Source organism: Tenrec ecaudatus, chromosome 5, assembly GCF_050624435.1.
Source record: "Tenrec ecaudatus isolate mTenEca1 chromosome 5, mTenEca1.hap1, whole genome shotgun sequence".
Classification (NCBI taxonomy): Eukaryota; Metazoa; Chordata; class Mammalia; order Afrosoricida; family Tenrecidae; genus Tenrec; species Tenrec ecaudatus.
The window spans coordinates 4,993,370-5,014,765 of NC_134534.1; the positions used below are offsets into that span (position 1 = coordinate 4,993,370).

At 41.3% G+C, this 21,396-nt stretch overlaps 1 pseudogene; it reads right to left on the reverse strand.

The window, feature by feature from the left end:
• Positions 1-1,022: 1,022 nt before the first annotated feature.
• Positions 1,023-1,146, reverse strand: LOC142449607 (small nucleolar RNA SNORA64/SNORA10 family; annotated as a pseudogene).
• Positions 1,147-21,396: the final 20,250 nt, after the last annotated feature.

A 21,396-nucleotide genomic window follows, 5' to 3' on the forward strand; every position in this document is an offset into this window, starting at 1 on the left:
GCAAAAGCCAAGTCATGGTGCTGGGAGTCAAGCCCGGTGTTTCCTTAATGAAAGAAAGGGTGATCAGTGGCCTAAGAGAACTTATTGAGGTTTCTAAGAGTATATCAATAAATCAGTGCCATCAACAAGAACAAGGCTTCAGCCAACTATAAAATGGACCCATTAATTGTTTATAAGTTCAAGCTAAGTTTGAAGAAAATGTAAACAAGTACACAAGAGTCACAGCTCAATTTTGAGGATATCTTGCCTGAATTGAGAAATTACTTCAAGGGTAGTTTTGTGACATTGAACACTAAACACAAAAGGCCAGATGAGGGGCATAAGAGCTTCAAGCACATCATATATGAAGAAAGAAAAAGATAATCAGGAAAAACAGTAAAGGAAGACCAAGAGAGGCTACGAAAATTGCTCTGAAGTGTGGACTAGCCAAAGTGAATGGTCGTAAGAATGATGTGAAAGAACTGAAGAGAGGGTTCCACAGGGCACCTTGAGAAGACAACGTGGCGGGCATCGTTCCTTCAAGAAGGGGAGCAAGGGGAGAAGACCATCCAGCAGATGCTACACAACATTGAGACAGGCTGAGAAAAGCCTGCAGGCTCTCCACAGGGATGAGGGAGAATGCAAGGATGATGATAACAAAGCCCAAGCATGATGAAGGGGAAAGTGTCAGAGCTTAACGTGGGCACACCTAATATTAGAAGACTATGGAGGACCGTGGGGGCCCCAAGTCCATCTGCGTGCATCTTCTCAGACTAAGCCTCTGGCAGAACCTGTCTGATCACAGGCAAGAGACTCGAACAGCTCGACTGTAAACTTGGTTATGGCGGATGGAACCATTGTATAATATGATACTTGGCCAGTTGACCTCCCTCATGACCCAACCTGAATTTGCCCTAGACTCAAGTACTCCCTGTTCCATGACAGAAATTTATTCTCTGGCTTTTTAAACATTGTTGGTGGTCTTTTGTTTCTTACTTTTTATATCTATTTTTATCTTTATATTTTCATTATTTTTCCCCAGTGCCTGTTGTGCCCCCAGGAAGGGACAGGCCACAGGAGGCCTGCCCGAGGTCCTGAGGACACCATTTCTCTCTCTCCTCTTTATGAAAGTCACACATGTTATGGCAGGTGTAACCATGCAATACTTTTTATTATTTCTTCTGGGGAATTTTTTGTTTGTTTTTTTACTGTTTCTGTTAGGTTCCCCAGTTCATGAGGCACAGAAAGAGTAAATGCATAGAGAAAATAACAGAAGAAATTGGCTAAAATTAAGGCTCTGGGAATTAATAGAATAGATATTGGAATATATTAATAGTTTGCTGTTAAGCTGGAAGTGTTCAACCCATCTATGTTCTCCAACTTATATATTTGACAACACTTTATAATGCATTTATTACATTTAGTTGCTGTATTATGGCAGGTTGTAGGGAATTTTCAAACAAAGCATAGTGATTTTTACTTTGTGGCATTTGTTAATGAGAAAACTTTAAAAAAAAACAAAAACCAACATCATTGTCAATAAATTTTTTAAGAGCACCGACTCTCTCGGTAAATGAAGAATATTCCCAGAGTGGCCAGTGTCCAGGGGAGCCATTGTCATCCATGTGACAATGAGCCATGGCAATCCCAAGTGTGGGAAGGAGAAGGTAACCCACAGGTTTCCAAAGGCTGACTCCTCAGAAGTAAATCACAAAGCCCTTCCTCCAGGTGCCTGTGGGTAGACTGGACACTCTCACCTTTGTGTCAACAGCTGAATGCATTCACCTTAACACGTTCATTTCCAGGGCATTGTCCTTTAATGAATGCAACACAGGCGACTCAGAGGAAAGATGAAGGTGGAGGATGTAAAGCAGCTCAGGAAGGAAGCGAAGGATGTCTTGGAGAAGAGAAGAAAAATCAAAACAATTTCTAAGCTTGACATTGTAATGCAGTGATCTAAACAATTTCAGACTGTGAGAACTAACAACAATAAGATGAAATAAGATGATAGCGAATTACATATTTCTAGTGCTAATAATAGCCCTAGTGCCTTTGGGTTACCTTTGGGGCTGCTAACCACAAGGTCAACAGTCTGAGCCCACCAGCCCCACCACGGGAGAAAAACAAGGTTACCTGCTCCTGCAAAGGTTTAAAGCTTTGGGAACCCAGGTGGCAGTCCCATTACTCTGTGCTGCGAGGTCGCTATAGATCCGAATAGACTCCATAGCACAGGATGGGACAAGGGGTTTTCAGGAAACTACTAAGCGTAGGTTGTCCATTGAAAGCTACCCTTGAGTGGATGGATGTCTGTCCCTCTCATCAAATACTCTGCTCCTTGTGAGTATGGTGGTGTCAGACCCATCCTCTCCTTTCAGGCCGGGGGCACCTTGCAAGTCTCTGGCCAGTTCAAGCAAATGCTTCACCTTGGGGGCAGTGGAGACTGAGCAGCTTGCAGGTGTCCTATATTCTGTGGATTTCTCAGTGTCTGTTTCAGTCAACATCTTTACCCAGCCTTCTACCCCGCCCCCATTTGTCATCCCTTCCCAAGCTTTATCATTAAATATATTCATTAAACATACAAACAGGACATTTAGAGAACAACATAGATCGGAGAAAGATAATATTTCATGTTCAGATGCATCCACGTTAAGATAGAAATCTGAAATCATTTTTATGTGACAGATTTATGGTGTAATATTCCCTTTTTCTACAAAATATTTCTGAGCAGAACAAACTTCTTGTCTGTGGATGGAATTCCACTGTTATATTTTCCATGGAAAAAAAATTAATGGCTTATAAAACTTTCTTCATCAGTGGACATGAAGAATTGCCAATACTACCCCCCAACCCCCTTTAAGGGTTGGGTACATTTAATGAGATAGCAGGGTTTGTGATTTGCACTGAGACCAGTTCTATAGGCCCCCAGCTGGGTCAGTTACCCAGCTGGACACAACCTATCAGTCTTGTGTGTTAGTGATTCCATTTTCGACTCAAAGAGACTCCAGGTGAAAAAATGGGACAGTTCATACAGTTTCTAGTTAGTGATCTTCACAGGGAGGAACCCTGCTGGTGTAGTGGTTACACATTAGCCTACAATCCCAGTAGTCGGCAGTTCAAATTCACCAACAGCACCATGGGAGTAAAACTGGGTTTTCTACCCCTGTGAAGAGTTAGCCTCAGAAATTCACAAGACGTCACCATGTGTCAGCATTGCCTCCGTGGCAGTGAGTGAAGTTGAATCGTCACAGAATTGGGTGATCAGATCCTTCTAGGAAGCCTTTTGGTGGGCTTGAGCTGTCAACCTTTTGGTGAGCAGATGAAAGTTTAAGTACTGTACCCACATGGCTCCCTAGACATAGCGTAGAATCTCATCAAAGGAACCCAGCCAAGACCAGGAGCCTCCCACTTACTGGACCCAAGGAGCCAGTGTAAAGCCACATGGAGCCAACACCTCAAAATGAAAGAGTCTGAGGGTCTAGACAAATACCCCAAGTGGAGGCTAAGTCTGGTGAAATAAAACACCTCAGGGTAGAACTTGACCATCAACAAACCCAACTGCTAGGAGTTGGTCTTTCAGGCTACGTGACAATAACAGCTAGCTTTAAAAACACCAGACAAATTGGGCATGATCCCGTGAAGTCTCTGTTTAAAAATCCGAATGGTCTTCATGTTAAGTGACTACCTATATTCATTATCTATGATTGCCATACCAAAACCGCACCAGGTGACTGTTTGAACATGGGACGTTTATCTCTGCACGGGTCTGAAGTCTGAGAATTTGGGATCAGCGTGTCCACGGTGTGGAGTCTTCTGAGATTCTGAGGGGCATTCTGCCCCCATATTCCTAGAAGCTTCTGGTGAGACCAAGGATTCCTTGGCTTACAGTTACAGCAAAATGGGAGGTCCTTCCACTTTTGGTCCCTGTCTGGCTTCTTCTCTGGAACAGGGACCCAATTAAATTAGTGAGAGAAAGATGGGGCTTTCTACTCCATAAAAAGCTAGTTTCAGAAACCCACAGGGACAGTTCTACCATGTCCAATAGGGTCTCTCACAATGAGTTGGCATATTTTCTATGGTAGTGAGAGAGAGAGTCCTATGAGAGTCGAATCCACCTTTCTTCAGTCTAACCTGATGTGCGAGAAAACGTCTTCATAGATCTTATTTCCGAGCAAGGTCACAGTCACAGGTATCAGGAGTTTGTCTTGTGATGACACATATTTGGGGGTGGGGGCCTCATAAGCTATCCTGTTTTAGGAATTGTGTTAGATACTAAATAGGGTGGGGATTAAATATTTTGCTAACAGCAGATCGTTTCGTAAGAAGGAAAAAGCATGATCTCAACAAGAGCCTATCACATTCTCAATGATACAAATGCATAAACCCAAACGAAATTCCACATGAGGAGAAGGCAGTGGGAGTAGGGGTGTGGTGTAGGGAGGAGTAGGGGGATGTTCAAATATCAAAAGCAGGGAATATCATGGGCCAGGAGAACTTTCTGTGAGGATGAAAAAACCTCTGCTGCCCTGTAAAGAGTCCTGGTCACAGGAGCTCCTGAGCAAGGGGATGTGGTTAATGGTCCTAAAGTGCTGCAGTTCCATTGTATTGAATTGTAATGAATCTAAATGTGACAGTAAACTTAATTTATATCTGCAGCTTACACCATGGCCAGTGGCTATGGAAGTAGACTTGGCAGGTATCAAGCATTCCAATGATGCAAGAATTCCCTCCCATCATTCCTATAACAAAGAAAAAAAATTTTTTTAAATATGTATTTGTAAAATTAGAATGCTATTAGAACATATTCAGTAGTTCTATTGGAAAGATAAAACAAAAGATGTAGGTAACAACAACGATAACAAAAACCAAACCACTGAAGCAATGCCTAGCAGCTAAAATCACCTCATCAATATAACTATTTAGGGTTCTGTGGTTAAGCATATAGTTGTCCAGGAGGCATGAAAACAATAGGTCTCCCCGAACATAAAATCTGTAAGTCCAGTGGAACCTGGGGCTAGAAAAAGCCTGTCCTCTACTTGCCAGCAGAGCAGCTACATATTGGGCTATGATGCAGAAGAAAAGCAATTTCAAACCACCAGCCGCTCCACAGGAAAAACAAAACAAGGCTTTCTACTCTGGTTAAGAGGTACAGTCTCAGGAAACTCACAGGTCAGTATCAACTTGGTGACAGTGGGTTTCCTCCATACCCATAATTTTAGGATGTGATTATCTGAATTTAAGATAGATAGGGAGCTGCTTCAACATGTACAGATGAGAAGAAGCAAAGAGTAAAAATCATATAAAATTATGTCTTCTCAGGATCATTGGGAATAATTCAGCGTGTTTTCTCAAGTATATTGGGCACTCATTCTCATACTAAAGATGGGCAAGTCGAGGCAAGAGAATGATTTCACTGGACTCAGAAAATGAACTGACTGTCAGTTGGCCAGATGGTTGTGCTGTGGGGATTCGCATGTTGCTATGATTCCGAACATCAGTCTGAGAAAGATGGATGACACAACTTTGTTCACTGACAATGAAGAGGATCCGAAGCCCTTACTGATGAACATCAAAGACTATAAGCATCAGCATGGATTACAGGAGAAATGTGTCCTCAGAGTGAATTCATGGCTGGAAAAGGCCACCCTGGTTGGTGGAGTGGAAATCCAGTAAGGCACAGGACACCCCCCCACCCCCACAGAGACGGATTGGCACAGGGCACTATGATAATAATACTCCATCAGACCAGGACCATAAAGGTGGGGCTGGTCTGGATGGGCTCTGTTTGTCCTGCAGTAGATCTCCGTGAATTCAAGCCAACTCTACTGCACTTAACAACTAGATCATAATCTCTGTTTCAGGAGAACATCTGGGCACTATTTGTGTGTGGTAGAGAAGGAAAAAAAAAGTTGAAGAAGAGCGTACTAAGGCAAAATTAGAAGAAACGTTTAATGCAATTCCTCCAGCAGTGTGTCTTTGGGGGTCTCTGTCTTTTCTATTAAATTAGAAAGCATCCAATAAGAGAGCCCCAATTCCCATATATGCTTTCCTTCTCTGAAGCCTGTGTGACTCACCCCGGGTTCAAGAAGTCATGATCTTCAGGCAAAATTAGTTATCCCAGAGTGCTATAGGCCCATTAAAGAAAAAAGAGGAAATTAGAAAAATACAGAACCTGACCTACCAATGAGAGAGAGAGTCACATGGATATGTCTTCTAGAGTGTTCCTCTGATGTTTTATTAATGTGGTGGCTGCATTTTAATTAACAGAATTCTTTATTGTACATGAGCCCCGAGGCTGTTTAAGAAAAGGGCATGATTTTAAACATCTACAGAGTAGATTAAGAAGCAAATATTGCCTCAGACAACAGTCCCCTGCATGCACTAGTAATATGTATTAATGGCTGTATTGGGATTTCACAAATACAGCCCAAGCAATTGCGCCATTCGTCTTTTGCCCTGAAAAAGGTAGCTTCCAAGGGCAGAAATGACCATGATGGTCATCATTTGAAAGGAAAACGGGGAAGCATTTGGGAATTTAATACAGTTGTAAGGAGATGGATTCATTTTTAATTCAGGATTGTAAAAATCTCAGATAGGGATGTCCCAGAAGCAAATGCGGAGCCAAGAACTTGAGGAAGCCACCAAGGGCCAGAACTGACTTGATTCAATGACAAATCACAGCGACACCCACCAAGACTGGATGAGGGTTTATCTTAGGGACCCTCAACAAATGAGTGAGGAAGGGAGACGGCCACAAAGTTTGCAGCATCATTCTGCTGTCAATGTGGCCCCTTGCCTGCTTAGAACAAAGATCGACTCACGTATTGATGAAGACCAAAAGCTCAGGCCTTCCGTAGGGATTACAACTCAACACAAAGAAAATAAAGATCCTTACAAGTGGACCAATAGGTAAAATCATGATAAACTGAGGAAATAATGATGTGATCCAGGATTGCTTTCTACCTGAATAAAAATCAACATCCGTGGGAGCAGCAGTCAAGAAATCAAACAAAATATTGCCGTGTGCACATGCTTTGAAAAAGATCTCTTTAAAGATACAAAACAAAGATGTCCTTTCAAGGACTAGGAGTGTATACCTCAGATAATTTTATTTGTAATTGTCTCAGAGGCACAGAAGGAGCCTGCTGGCATAGTGGTTGTACATTGGGCTTAGCATGGCATGGCCAGCAATTCAAAACCACCGACTGCTCCTCAGGAGAAAGATGGAGCTTTCTACTCTATAAAGAGTTACAGTCTCGGGACCTCCCAGGGACAGTTCTACCCTGTCCTATAGGGTTACTGTGAGTCCGCATGGTCCTGATGGCAGTGGTTTTGCTGTTGTTGTTGTTTCATAAGCAGGGGGAATCTAAATGATGTAAACAGAAGGCTCAGATTCATCCTTTTCCTTTCTGAAGCATACTTCCATGCACTACAAAGGAACTCCACATGCCAAAAGACTAGGTTCAGGAAATCCAGACATCAGTTTGCAGCTGAAAAATAATCTTTGGGGATAGCCCCCCTTCCCTGCCAATAACCTATGGTGTGTCTTCCACCTCCAGATCTTTCTCCTGAGGATCCGCATTTCAGGGTAGATATAGGAATGGAGCTCAAGGCCCAGGTCTGACTCTTCCAATGCAATTTGAACTTTATTTATAAATTAAATTTAAGTGCTTTTAAAGGACAGTGCTGAATTTTTGTGTGCATTGGACAGTGGCTGCTTTTTCTCCCTTCTAAGAGTCACAGAGTGGGAAAAAAGTCATGGGGAATTCAAAAAGAATGATGAAATGGAATCTAAGTGGGTCATCGCCTGGAGTCAGCCAACTTCTCCAGAATGTAGATATTTGTTTGAATTAAAGAGAAAAATCAGCTTGCCTATGGCCTTGGGTTAGTGGAAAAGGAAGGATAATTGAAGGTGACAAAAAAACACAGCTGAAACAAAGGTGGGTGAGAATTCCCCTGGCTTGAATTCACTCTATCTGCCAGTAATGGTCACCGGGCCTAACCCTGTGGATCCACACTTGACTATTAAGACATGGTAGCCCCCCTGTGCAGAGTAAAGCTGTTTTCAACAGAGCTTTCAGTTGCCTGGCTATGACTTCTGCAAAGACACCCCTGTGGCTTTGTATTGACACACTTGGCTTCCAAGGCAAAGACTCGTGGTTCTCTTACCAGCTACTGCCCAGGAAAAAGATGTGGAAACCTAATTCAGCAAAAATTGTTGTTATTATATTTCATTAAGTTCACGGTGACCCACAGCCCCCTACGTACAACAGAGTCAGTTACCAGGAAATGGAGAGAAAACTGCATGGTTGTTAGCCATCCTCAGCACCGTTACACTGTTCCAGCCACTGTGACAATCTACCGCCCTGAGAGTACTCCCAGGTTCTGCTGCCCCTCTGCTTTACCAGGAATTATGTCATCCGCTAGGTGTTGGCACCTCTGGATAATGTTTCCTAAGTATGTGCGATGCTGTCTTGCTGTCCTCAAGTCTAAGGAGTAGTCTGACAATAATTTTACAAGAGATTGGTTCATTCTTTGGGCAGTGTATGGCGTATTAAATATTTTTATACTGGGAGGGCATAGGGAGAGTGGGCTGGAAAAGGGGAACCAATTTTTTAAACATTTTATTAGGGGCTCATACAACTCTTATCACAATCCATACATATACATATATCAATTGCATAAAGCACATCTGTACATTCTTTGCCCTAATCATTTTCTTTTTTTCCCTCCTCTTTTCTTTTTTAACATTTTATTAGGGGCTCATTCAATTCTTATCATAATCCATACATATACATACATCAATTGTATAAAGCACATATGCACATTTCCTGCCCCAATCATTCTCAAAGCATTTGCTCTCCACTTAAGCCCTTTGGGGGAACTGATTTTAAGGATTTACATGTGACCTCCTCCCTGGGGGACAGACAAAAGAAAAGTGGGTGAAGGGAGATATCAGACAGGGCAAGATATGACATGATAATTTATAAATTATCAAGGGTTCATGAGGGAGGGGGAGTGAAGAGGGAGGGGAAAATAAGGACCTGATGCCAGGGGCTTAAGTGGAGAGAAAATGTTTTGAGAATGATGAGGGCAATGAATGTACAAATTTGCTTTACACAATTGATGTATCTATAGATTGTGATAAGAGTTGTATGAACCCCTAATAAAATGATTAAAAAATACCACCAATCAAAGGCATAAATACTCTTTATTTTGCCAAGAATGAATATAGCCACAGACCCCCATGTTCTACTCAGTCCTATATGATCACAACTCAATGTAAGGAAGATCAAAATTCTCACAACTAGACCAAGATGTGACATCATGATAAATGGAGAAAAGTTGAAGTTGTCAAAGATTTTGTTGTACTTGTATCCACCGTCAATGCTCATGGAAGCAGCAGTGAAGAGATCAAGAGATGTATTGCATTAGGAAAATATGCTGCAGAAGACCTCTACAGTATTGAAGAGCAAAGACATTACTTAAGGACTAATGTGTGCTTGACCCAAGCCATGTTCTTCGCCATTACATCACGTGCAGGTGGAAGTTGAACACTGAATAAGGAAGAGTGTAAAATGACAGGTGCATTTGAATCGTTGTGCTGGAGACGAATATTGAAAGTACAATGGAAGACTAAATGGATGAACCCATATCTCTTCTAAGTAAGCCTAGAGTGCCCTTTCGAGGCAATGGTGGCAAGACTTCTCACATACTTGGGACAAATTATCAGGACAGATCAGTCCCTGGAGAAGTCCATAATCTTTGGTAAAGTAAAAGGAAGGCTCTCAATGAGATGTATTGACACAGTGGCTGCATGAATGGGCTCAGGCATAGGAACCATTGTGAGGCTGGTGCAGGACCTTGCGGTGTAAAGTCCTACTGTGAATAAGGTCCATATAGGTCGGGGCCAAATGAATGGCGCTTAACAAAAACAACAACAACAAGATAGGACCACAATGAGTTTGAATCCACTGGATGACAATGAGAGAATCTTTTGAAATCAGATTTTTTTTCTCATGAGCGTATGGGTGGGTTTGAAAATCGACTCTCTATTTTAGTAGTCCAATGTTTAGTCATCTGTAATGCATACGGACTTTCTTAATTTAACTCATTTGCTCACTGCCATTGATTCAATGCCTCTTCATAGTGATCCTACAGGATAGGTTAGAACTGCCTCTGGGTTTCCAAAACTGAAAATCTTATGAGAGTAGGAAGCCTCATCTTTCTCCCGTGAAGAAGCTGGTGTTTTTGAACTTCTGATCCCTCCATTAGCAGCCAGACTTGTAACCCCAGACAGGAAGTCAAATAGATGTCATGGTTATGAGAAGTTCAATGTGAATCTTCAAAACAAGCAAGGGCTATATCTTAAAAACAGCCCTACAGGACAGAGCCATGGTACAGAGCTGTGAAGTAGGAAGGCCTGCTTCATGGGAATGGGTACTAGATGTATGCAGACTATTTAGAGGTATAAAACTATATTGTGCATGGAAGTGAATTTTAGGGAAGAAGAAAAAAGACACTTTTGGCAGGTCCCATCTTGTTTGGTCCTTAGCAGAACTGTAAAGTAAGTATTAGGATTCCTACTTAACTGACAACTAGGGACCCACATGTCTCTTTGTGCAGATGAAAAGGAGAAACTACTTTTATTCATTTCTGTTTGCCGTGTATAATGTTAGCAGTCTTTCACATAAACTCTCTGAATTATTCTCCCAAGAGTCTTGGAGAGAGATTTTATTGTCCCCACGTGCAGATGAGAAAAACAAACCTCAGTTAGACTAACTGGTGAAGGGAGCTACGTCTTCCCTGTCTCCTGCGAAGGATATGCGTAGGGCTCTGGCTCTAATATTCTGTCACAAGTCTTTGTTTGCCTCTGAACTAGATGCACTCAACCTCCACCTGTGTACACATGAGGGTGCCCAGTAAGATCCTAAAGGGTTCAAACCCTTTACTAAGTAAATACCAGTCCTCAGGGTAGGGACTTTGCATTATTTTCAAGTCTTCCAAACATTTTCCACGTGCCTTCAGAATTAGAACCAGTAGCTTGTGGCATACTGTTTAGTTTCCTTATACCTTGTGCATATGCTGAGTTTTTTATAGCACATTTCAATGAAGTTTTGTGGTAAAATTAGGTGCCTCGACTTATTTAGGGTCAGCTTGTACTAGAGTATATACGTTACCTAAACTTAGTGTTGGTTTTAGTCTCATGATGCTTAAGATTAGTAAAATGATTTCATGTTTCTCATAGGAGAGGATGAAGATGGGATGTGTCAAACAGTTTCACATGTTCTTTTTGCCACATGGCAAATAACAGACACATCACGAAGGAGCCCTGGTGCTACAGCAGTTACACACTTGGCTGCTTGTCCAACTATTTCTAAGACATCAGGGCCTCTGTGGGAAAATCTTGGAGCAATTGGATTCTCTAAAGATTGATGGCCTTGGAAAGTCAATCGAGCATTCTGCCATACAGGTCCAGAATCCATGAATTTGGATCTAGGACATCCTTGCCCATGCAATGAGTAGTAATTACTTGATGATAGAAAAGATCAATCATTACCTAATTTTAACATTTCAGCAGTGACAGCTTTGGGTTCATGTCAACACATCTAAGTTTCATTCAACAGTAGTTCTGCTCTAAGTCCGCCAGCAAATGCTACAGTTTTCATTAAGCTCCTGCATCTGGACTGCTCTAACCTCACTTGTTACTAAATTGCTTAAGGGACTTGGTCAAAGAATATCTATCATTGCTGATGTCAGATGGACCTTCGCTGGAGTCAGATAACATCAGAAAGATGCTCACTTGTGCTTCATTGATTATGCAAATGATTTTGTGTGGATCATAACAATGTGGATCATACTGCAGAGATTGGGAATTACAGAACATTTCTTTGTGTTCTTGTAGAACCTGTACACAGACCAAGAGAAGGTTGTTTGGGTTTTGTTTGTTTGTTTGTTTATTTTTTGTGTTTAGCAGAACAAGGGGATCCTGGAAGGTTTAAAATCAGGAAAAGTGTGTGAAGCCATTGTACTTTCAGTAGCCAAATGCATGTGCTACAGCTGGACAATGAATAAGGAATTACAACAAAGAAGCTTTGCCTTGGATTTATGATGTCGGCTAATAATATTGAAGGCACAATAAACTGCCATAAAAAAGAACAAATCTGTTTTGGAGAAAGTACAGCCAGATGCTCCTTAGAAGTGAGGATGGCAAGTTTTTTCTTATGTACTTTTGGAAATATGATTAGTATCTACAAAAGAACATCATGCTTCATCGAGGAGAAGGTCAATGGAAAAGAGAAAACTGTCATGCATTTAAATATGCTTTCCAACATATGTGTCAAGTAGGCCAGACCATAATTTTGACTATTGTGCAGTTCTTTTCCACTGGATGATCTGATGCAATTATCTTCTCTATGTGACATTATTTATCCACCATTTTATATGTTTTCAGTGTGGTGGAGTGAAGATGAGGTGTCTCAAGAGTTCCGATGACCTTACACAAGGCACCACCCTTATTTAAGACCCATTCTTACTCCAGCCACCATTCCTTAAGGCAGAGCTACGCTGAAGCCATACCTTATGGTCAAAGCAGAGAGAAGTGAGCAGAGAAGAGGGCCTGAGTAAAATTAAAATTTAAAAAGAGCTGTGTCTAGGCTCTCATTTGGTTCGGGGGTCCATGTAATGAGCACGTCCTAGACCCATGGGAACATTTATGCCAAGATGGGATAAATGGTGATTTTCAAAGAATGCAAGGCCCAAAGATCTTGATAAGAGATAAAGACACTGCTCCCAACTGACTGATAAAGACTTCCCACACAGTCAACACTCTGATTTTGCATATCTAGTCTCCTCATTGGTGAGAAAGTAAATTTGGTTTGGTTTATTTGTTAAAACCATTGATTTGTAGTATTTTGATTATAGTAGCACTAGATAACTAAGGCAATCATCAACAAGACAGATATTTACAGTGGCTACAGGATTGGATTCAAACATAGCCACAAGGCCAGGAAGCGTTTTGTTCTGTTGCATATCGTGCTGTTATGAATCAGAACTGATGCCATGGCACCTGAAAATAATAATAACGGGCTCATTGCTAATGGCAGGGCAGTCTGACTCTAGGGCAAAGGACACCCAGATGCCATACCCAGTAATCATGGTGCAATTCCCACACTATATGTCTTGACGCTCAAGAAGGTTGGACCACTGGTCATCCACCAATAGATGTAGTCAAATTCCTTGTTGAAGCTGCAAGTGTTAAAGGTCCCCGTGAAAACTAACCCTAAGGAGCTCTGGTGACACAGATGTTACACATGGGGCTGCTAACCGCAGCATCAGCCTTTCAAAAACCATGGGCACTCTGTGGGGGGAAGAGGGAGTTTTCTACTCTGGTAAATAGTTACACTCTTGGAAGAGGCGGTTCCATCCTGTGTCGTTGGGTAACCATGAGTTGGATTAGATTCTATGGCAATTTGGGTTTGGGTTTCATATACTAACCTGGAAGGGAAATGGGTTTGGCCTGGTTTAGTGGAAAGAAATGACCATCTTCCAAGAGGTCAGAGAGATTATGGAAACCTAAGTGCTTTGGGGCTCAATGTCAAGAATATTTGGAACTGCTAACTTTCAGTTAACAATTTTCTCTGATCCTCGATTTGTTCGCTAACCTGAAAAGGGAAGATGATGATGATCACATACTTGTTGGATGCACTGTGAACATTGTGCAGAAAAACACGATAGGAATATTTAGGAAGCATTCGTCTCTACGCAGAGATGAAGGCTCTGTTGCTAACATTACTAGACACAACTTAGTGTTTGTATCTATTCAGAACAAAAAAAATGTGCAAAGTAAACTAACAACATGTTTTTCAACAGGAGAATACCAAGGGTGAACCATCACCACACCTTTGCCCCAAGTTCGGCAGCACATTCTGTCTTTGCAGCCTGGGTGCTGATCTAGAAGTCACCTTGCCTCTGCTAACCTGGGGAGGGGACTCTCCTCTGACGGGCCTCCTGTTCCATTTGATCCAACGAAACAGAGAAATGAGGCAAATTTCTCAGGAATGACTCTTTGCATAAAGTCACAGTTAATGCCATTCCATATAAGTGGCCACTGGTTTGATCATAAAGTGTATTCTCTTGCTAAGGAGACTATCCTAGGCTCCTAAATAATTAGAAACCAGTCACATTTCCACAAAGCCATGATTAACTTATTCAAATATATAACAAGTGATTATATTCTAAGAGCAATTCAGCTAATTACATTGCGTTAAAAAATTAGAAATAAATTAATTCTAAAAGCAAAGTATATACTCAAGTTTTCTATGTAACAGCTTGGGCATAAATATTTAACGCATATGAAAATTTTTGATAGGGTGTGTTTGGCAAACATTCACTTAGGAAAGGAATCAACAGATTATCTGATAATTGCTTTTGTGAAGCTTGGTTTAATATTTAGAGTAGACAAACCTAGAAGTTTCAGAATTCATGTTATTCTCAAACTTCTGTCCCAGAAGGACTTGATGTACATCTCTGAGATCTTAAATTATGCTACCATTTCTACCTTCTATTGAAAATGAAGGGTAGTATTCAGTAAGTTGCTAGAATTTGGGTGACAGAAAATTGCAAACTGCTTTCTCATGTTCACCTCGTGGACCTTTGTAAAAGGAGCTTAGTTCTCTGAGTAATAGTGCTCTTGTGTTGTAAAAGTCACTTATTTGTGGATTGCTCATTAATATTAAAATAGTACATTGGAGTGTCTACAGGGGTGTGTGAGCCTAGCTAGAGTAGTGGGTTGAATGTGAGCTGCTAAAGGCAACATCAGTGATCGGATCCCCCCAGCTACTCTATGGGAGGGGGACAAAGCTGTATGCTCCTGGAAGAGTCCCAAGTTCAGAAACCCCACCAAGCATTTTGCCTATGCCCTGTAGCATGGCCAGGCATCCTAATCAACCCATTCAGCATCAATGACTATGTGGTGGCCAGGTCCTGTGATTGTTGGTTAAATTTGTGATAATGAGGAAAACAAGTGTGGTCCCTATATATATATTGATTTGTGATTTTGTAAGAGAAAGAAGTAAGTTCACAGATTGTAAATGTATTAAATGTAGGATGAGGCCAAGAGTTAGAAGTTCTCCAGTATTATAAGGTTGTCTCATATTGTCTGGAGATGTCAGAGAGACTCATAGGTGAATTCCCATGGACAATTAGCTAGTTTATGTGAAGTTCACAGGAGTGGGTGTGGTGATGCAGTTTTCTAGACAAAATATAAAATTAGAACATGTATCTCTTTTCCTCATACCCAGTAAAATATATGCTGTGATAGGTAGGTTTATTGTGCCAACCTGGCCAATAGGAACATGTGGGATTAAAAGGTCACAGTTTGATTGGATGGCAAAGAAATAAATGACTCTGCCTCGCCCCCACCCCCTCTTTCTCTCTGGTGATTGGACCACTGTGGGCTTTGTTAGCAAGGTCTCTGCCTCAACTTGTAAATTATACTACCTGTGGGACAGCCAACTCCATGGATCATGTTGTCTCCCATTGCTTGAGTTTGATATCCCATCTGGGTTGGTGACCCAACCTGCTGTTTGCTGCTTGTGGGCAGACTCTACTATCTGCTTCCTTGACCTAGGACCCAGCAGCCCTCGAGAATTGAAGGACTTCCAGTATATTAACTCTTTAATGGAAGCAAGTTGAATGAGCCCTATGTACTGCTGTGTGGACTAACTAGCTGTTAGATTCCATCATGCTGTATATATCTATCCACACACACACACACACACACACACAATCATGTGTCCTGGTTTTGTTTTTCTAGAGAACCCTGCCTGACACATATGCAAATAACCACAAACCTCTAAACTGTTCCATCATTGGTTCCAGTGTCCTCTCTAGGTAGATAAGGTGCTGTGACGTAAGGAGGAGGCTAGGGATCTAGATGTTGGAATTTATTTGGGGCCATGTTGTTTGGCATTTGGAATAGCTTTGTTGGTTGAGTAGTCCTAAATGGTTAGAAAAGCCATGGGAACTCTGAGATCCCAAAGACATGGACACTTCAACTTTGGTTTACCCTTTCAAGCTTGCCTGATTCTATCCCCAAAATTTTTAGACGTGTTCATTTAAAAATATTGACTTTGACCTACAGATAGTCTCAGTATATATTACAGTTTGGGAGGATAGAAAGTAAAGGTGGCAGAGAATCCTAGCAATGATCCACCATCACTGATGATCCACTTTTCTCATAGCAAGTCTTTCTCCATATGCATCCAAGAAAGTGCTTCCCATACAGGTGGTGTCCTTAGGAGTGACCAGCAACAGCTCTGCTGGCCTTTCTGCCATGGTAGTAATTTTTGTTTACGGTCTGTATAGTTTTTCTTAATGACTGCAGTTTTACTATGGATGTTGTTCCAATCTTCAACCATAGCAAAGTTCATTACAGTGAATTACTTTATATATATATATATATATATATATATATATATATATATATATATATATATATATATATATATATATATATATTAATATAGAAAGACTTCATCTCACAGGCTTTGTCAGGAGAGACCAGTCCCTGGAGAAGGACATCGTGCTTGGTAAAGTAGAGGGGCAGTGAAAGAAAGGAAGGCCCTTGATGTCATGGGTTGGCACCATGGCTGCAGCAATGGGCTCAGGCATAGGAATCACTGTGAGGATGGTGCAGGACCATGCAGTGTGTCCTTCTATTGTGCACTGGGTCACTATGGGTAGGAACCAGCACCATAGCACCTGACAACAACCATTGACTTGGTGACTCTAACACAATGATTTGTTGGGGCTATGGAAATAAGATGCACGTAACCCATGATGAATGAGGTCATTTACCCATTCAGCAGGATCATGATTATCAGGACTGTATGCTTGTCCTCCCTGTTATGGTCTCATGTGTTATCTTACATTTTGTATTATAGCTCTTGACTAGAGTGTATTCATGAAGTAGGATTAGGAAGCTTTGATGAAATAAGAATTGGTTTATGTTTGCTATGTGAATGAGGAAGTATTAGAGTGGGATACCACATCCTTACTCAAGCTACCTCTCTTATTTTAAGATGGTAGTTCTCAGCCTGTGGGTCATGAAGCCTTTGGGGGTTGAATGACTCTTTCACAGGGATCTGCTGATTCATAACAATAGCAAAATTACAGCTAGGAAGTTGAAATGAAAATAATTTTATGGTTGGGGGTCACCACAACATGAGAGTCACAGCATTTGGAAGATTGAGAACCACTGTCTTAAGTGAAATGGGGTGAAGGAAACAATCAGTGAGAGAGAGGGTCCAGGCCATTACCAAGAAAGAAGACCTGGGAATATCGTGTGTCTTATGAACCAGGGTCCCCTGTGCTGGGAGAATCCTAGGCCCAGGAGACAGAGAGATGGCGAGAAGCAGTGGAAGAGAAACAGCAGCAGGGGCAGCACAAGAGACTCGTGGGAGTTGGCATGGTGGGATTCCTGTCCCAAGGAGTGAGAAAGTTGAGTGCCTTGAGATATAAGGACTCTTTTCATACTAGGATTTCTCTGGATAGAGACCTAAGCTTGCAAAACACTGGCAAAGGAAAAACCAAAATTAACAGGCTCCAGGCAGTTGGTTTGCTGACAGGGTGTTACTGGGTTCTTATCCGTGGAGCTATAAACCTTTGAAAAATTTTCCAGAGTGAAACTGAGGCCTGAGGGGCCAAGGCCCAGAGGCTGACATTTGGGGTATGCCTGTGAATAGGCAGTCTTACCCAAATAAGTCTATCTCCAGTTTTTCCTGATCTGGCAATATGACCTGCTACCTCCACCATAAAGCCTGTAACTATGATTTGATCTGTGAGGTCTGTGCGGCCATTACAAGAAGTATCAAGTCCAATGGAGAGGGAAACAATGTTGTTGGTGAGACATTTGGAGTCAGAATCATTGAAAGATTGTAGAGAAGAGCAGGTCTGGTTTCTGTTTCTTATTAATAACCCTTGTTCTGATGCTGATGGTGATTCTCCTCCCTCAGAGGCAGTCAGGCACCTCCACTATACTATTTTTATACAATAAATACAAAGAAAGAGGAAAACGGTTGATTATGGAGGGCAAGAAAAGGGAAGAGGGAGAAGGAGTGGAGGTGCAGGAACAAAGAACAGCTTTCAATGGAGGACGAAGGGTGACACTGGGCTGCTAACCTTACATCAGCTGTTCAACTCTGCCAGTCACTGCACAGGAGAAATATGAGTTCGTCAGCTCCAGTGAAGGTTTACAGTCTCAGAAACCCCACATTGAGCCACTATGAGTCAGCATAGCCTCAATGGAGGTGAATTTATTTTTGTCTGTAGTTTTTCTTATATTTGTCAAGGTCTAAGGCATTTTAAAATATTATGCATATTAATATACATTTATTTTGTAACTTAAATTCAAAATATCAGGAAAGAGTGAAATGAGGACCTCTGGATAGAAGTCAGGAGTAGTGGTTACAATCTTTAATTCATTTGTCATTTTTCTTGTTGTATAATTTTTTTAAAAACCTCAAAGAATAGTGATTAGAATTCACAGACAATATTTTCTTAAATCTAAGACAAGCCTGAAAGTTACAGTATACTATCCATGATATATATATATTACATATATTATCCATCATATTTCTATGAATATGCTAGGTCTCAGTGGCAATGCAAATTTATCAATGGCCACTCTGCTAACGTAGAACAAAAATGGAAATCCCACTCCATAGTGAATATGCACTCAATTTTGACTCATGGTAACCCTATAGAATAGAGTGGAACAGTCTTGGAGTGTGTTTGGGGTCCAGAAGCTGGCTTGTGGAGTTTGGTGCTTCAAGAAATTTAATTGGAGTGTGTATGTTTGTGTGTGTGTCTGTGTTTCCTGATCCATGAAACTTGAGCTAAGTGCATGCAGGTTGAGGCTTATGGTGGAGTAGCATGCCCTTTGGGAATTTATTGGTAGCTCTAAAAGAGCTTTGTGACATTGCATTAGCAGCACGGATGCCTGAAATAGCTGAGGAGAAACTGTCCTGAATGAACAACTGGATCCTGAGTATTTCTCACCTGCATGGTAACCTGTCAACTTCCCTAGTCAACCCCCTAATCATGAAGGCTGGCTGTCTCCTTTATGGCCATTGCAATACATTATAGAACCCAGACACAGAAGTAGAACTGTGGGAAGGGAAATGGGTTTCAGAATTGCTACGAAGGTTGGAGGGAGGAGCTATCTGTCATCTGGAAATCTGCCTTTGGAGCAGGCAGAAATCAGATGTGGCAACCAGAGGCTACCTCACTAATAAACAGAACTAGGGAACTGCTCAATACTACAGTTAATTCCATGATCTTCACCTAATTATGACAGCCTTTTAATCAATTTGCTTAAACATTGCATTGTACCAGCAGTATGGCATTTGCTAAAGGTTGTCTTAACACGGATGTCTTCACAGAGGCATTCAGACACTGGATGTGTTAGGCTGTGGGCTAAAGAAACAAATTCAAGGACACTCATATGTGTGTAAGAGAGCTGTCAATCAAAGAGCAATTGTATATTGAGAACACATCCCAGCCCAGTTAGGATCAAGTCTGTAAGTCCTACACCAGTCCATAAATGCCTCTTCAGACCCATGCAGTCATATGCAACAAGGTAAAACTCAGGAAGATCACATGCATTTCAGCACTGGTGTGGGTCTCCATGTGGCTCCTCTAGCTCTCTGAGTGTGACTCTTCAGCAGGATGTGAAGCAGAGAGAGATAAGCATTGACAGGGCTCAGCAAGTCTCCGTGTGGCTTGTCACAGGAAAACTAAGGCAAAAAAAGAAAGAGGAAGTTCCCAGAATCCTCATGAGAAGGCCACGCCCACAAGGAGGCATCATCATGCTGTGACATGATTACCCCTCTATTTATTAAGTTGACATGAATGAAATTATGTGGCTACCACATTGGACATGCTATCTTTTTTCTGTTATTATTATATTTTTATTTTTGTAGTAATATTATTATTATTATATGTAGTCAAGCATTTTGGTGACAATATGCACAACAAACCATACACTCATGCAACAAACTCGATATCGATAGTTTGTTGGCAATGATTATCTACTTTCTATCCCGTCCCTACTCTTACTTAGACACTTGCCCCTTGAAGTTGTTGAGTGTGTTTTAAATGTATGGTTACGCAAACAATCCGCTCATAGAACGTAGCAACACAGGGAGCTTTATCAAAGTAATCCAAATAGCATGCCTACGTCGGTTCCTTTGTTAGCCTTTGTTTACACCAATTGCCGGGGAGTTGGTTCCAATTCCCCACGTAGGGCAGAGCATAACTATGCATGTGGGATTTTCAATGACTGGTATTTTTCACACGTGGTTAAGCCTGTCCCCTTAGGTACCCCTGTGGTGACCTGAATCTCCAACAACAGCTGGTGGCTTCAAACCTCCAATATTCCAGTTATTAGCTGAGGTCATTAACGATTAACACCAAGGGTCTCCTCAATTAAGCTAGTGCACATTTTTGTGAAGGTGGGAACAGCCATAAGAACAAAGCAGCCACTACAATGTATTTTACGAATTTTATGTATTCATTAATCCAATTAATTTGTTTTCAGATGCTGGTGTTTTTATCCTTTAATTCAGGAGCACTGGTGGCATAATGGGTAAAAACTGGCTATTTAAGGAAAGTTTGGAGATTTGAATGCAAGTCCCTTGCCACTCTGCCCAGATGTTCCAAAGGAGATCCATGCATCCATAAATATTAGAAACCCTGTGGGGTAGTTTTGCACTGCTATGTAGGGCAATTCTGAGGCAGAATCCCTGGAGCCCTCATAGTATAGTGGTTATGTGCTAAGCTGCAGTCCTCATGGTAGGTAGTTTGAAACCACCAGCGGCTCCACAAGAGACAGACTGGGTTTTCTACTCTGATAAACAGTTAGTCTCAGAAACCCACAAGTGGATGCTATGTGTCAGCATTAACTGAATGGCAGTGAGTTTTGTTTTTATTTTTAGATGAGTCAGAATCAGCTTTATCCTTTAATCTTTCTGTAAATATTTACTGATAACTTATTTTTTGACAGATATCATAACCATAGTCACAGTCACAGAAAGACCAATCAGTGAAAGAGACAAATACTGGGGACATTTAAAATAATAATAAAATTATGTAGACAACACAAGAGACTGTATACCACTTTTATAATAAGAAGCTAGATATGCATTTCATGAGAAGAATCATTAGGAATTCTCAGCTCTAGCCTACAGAAATTCTCTCATGGGAGTTTTTCCATTTTCAAAACAGTTGGTTACCCTTTGGACAAGGAGATTTTGTTCTGATGTGTGAGTTGATCTATCTCTAGAGGGTTTGAAGTGAATCCAGTTTTAGGGTATGGTAGTATTGCTGTTATCCTACCAAGAATTTCTCCATATCACT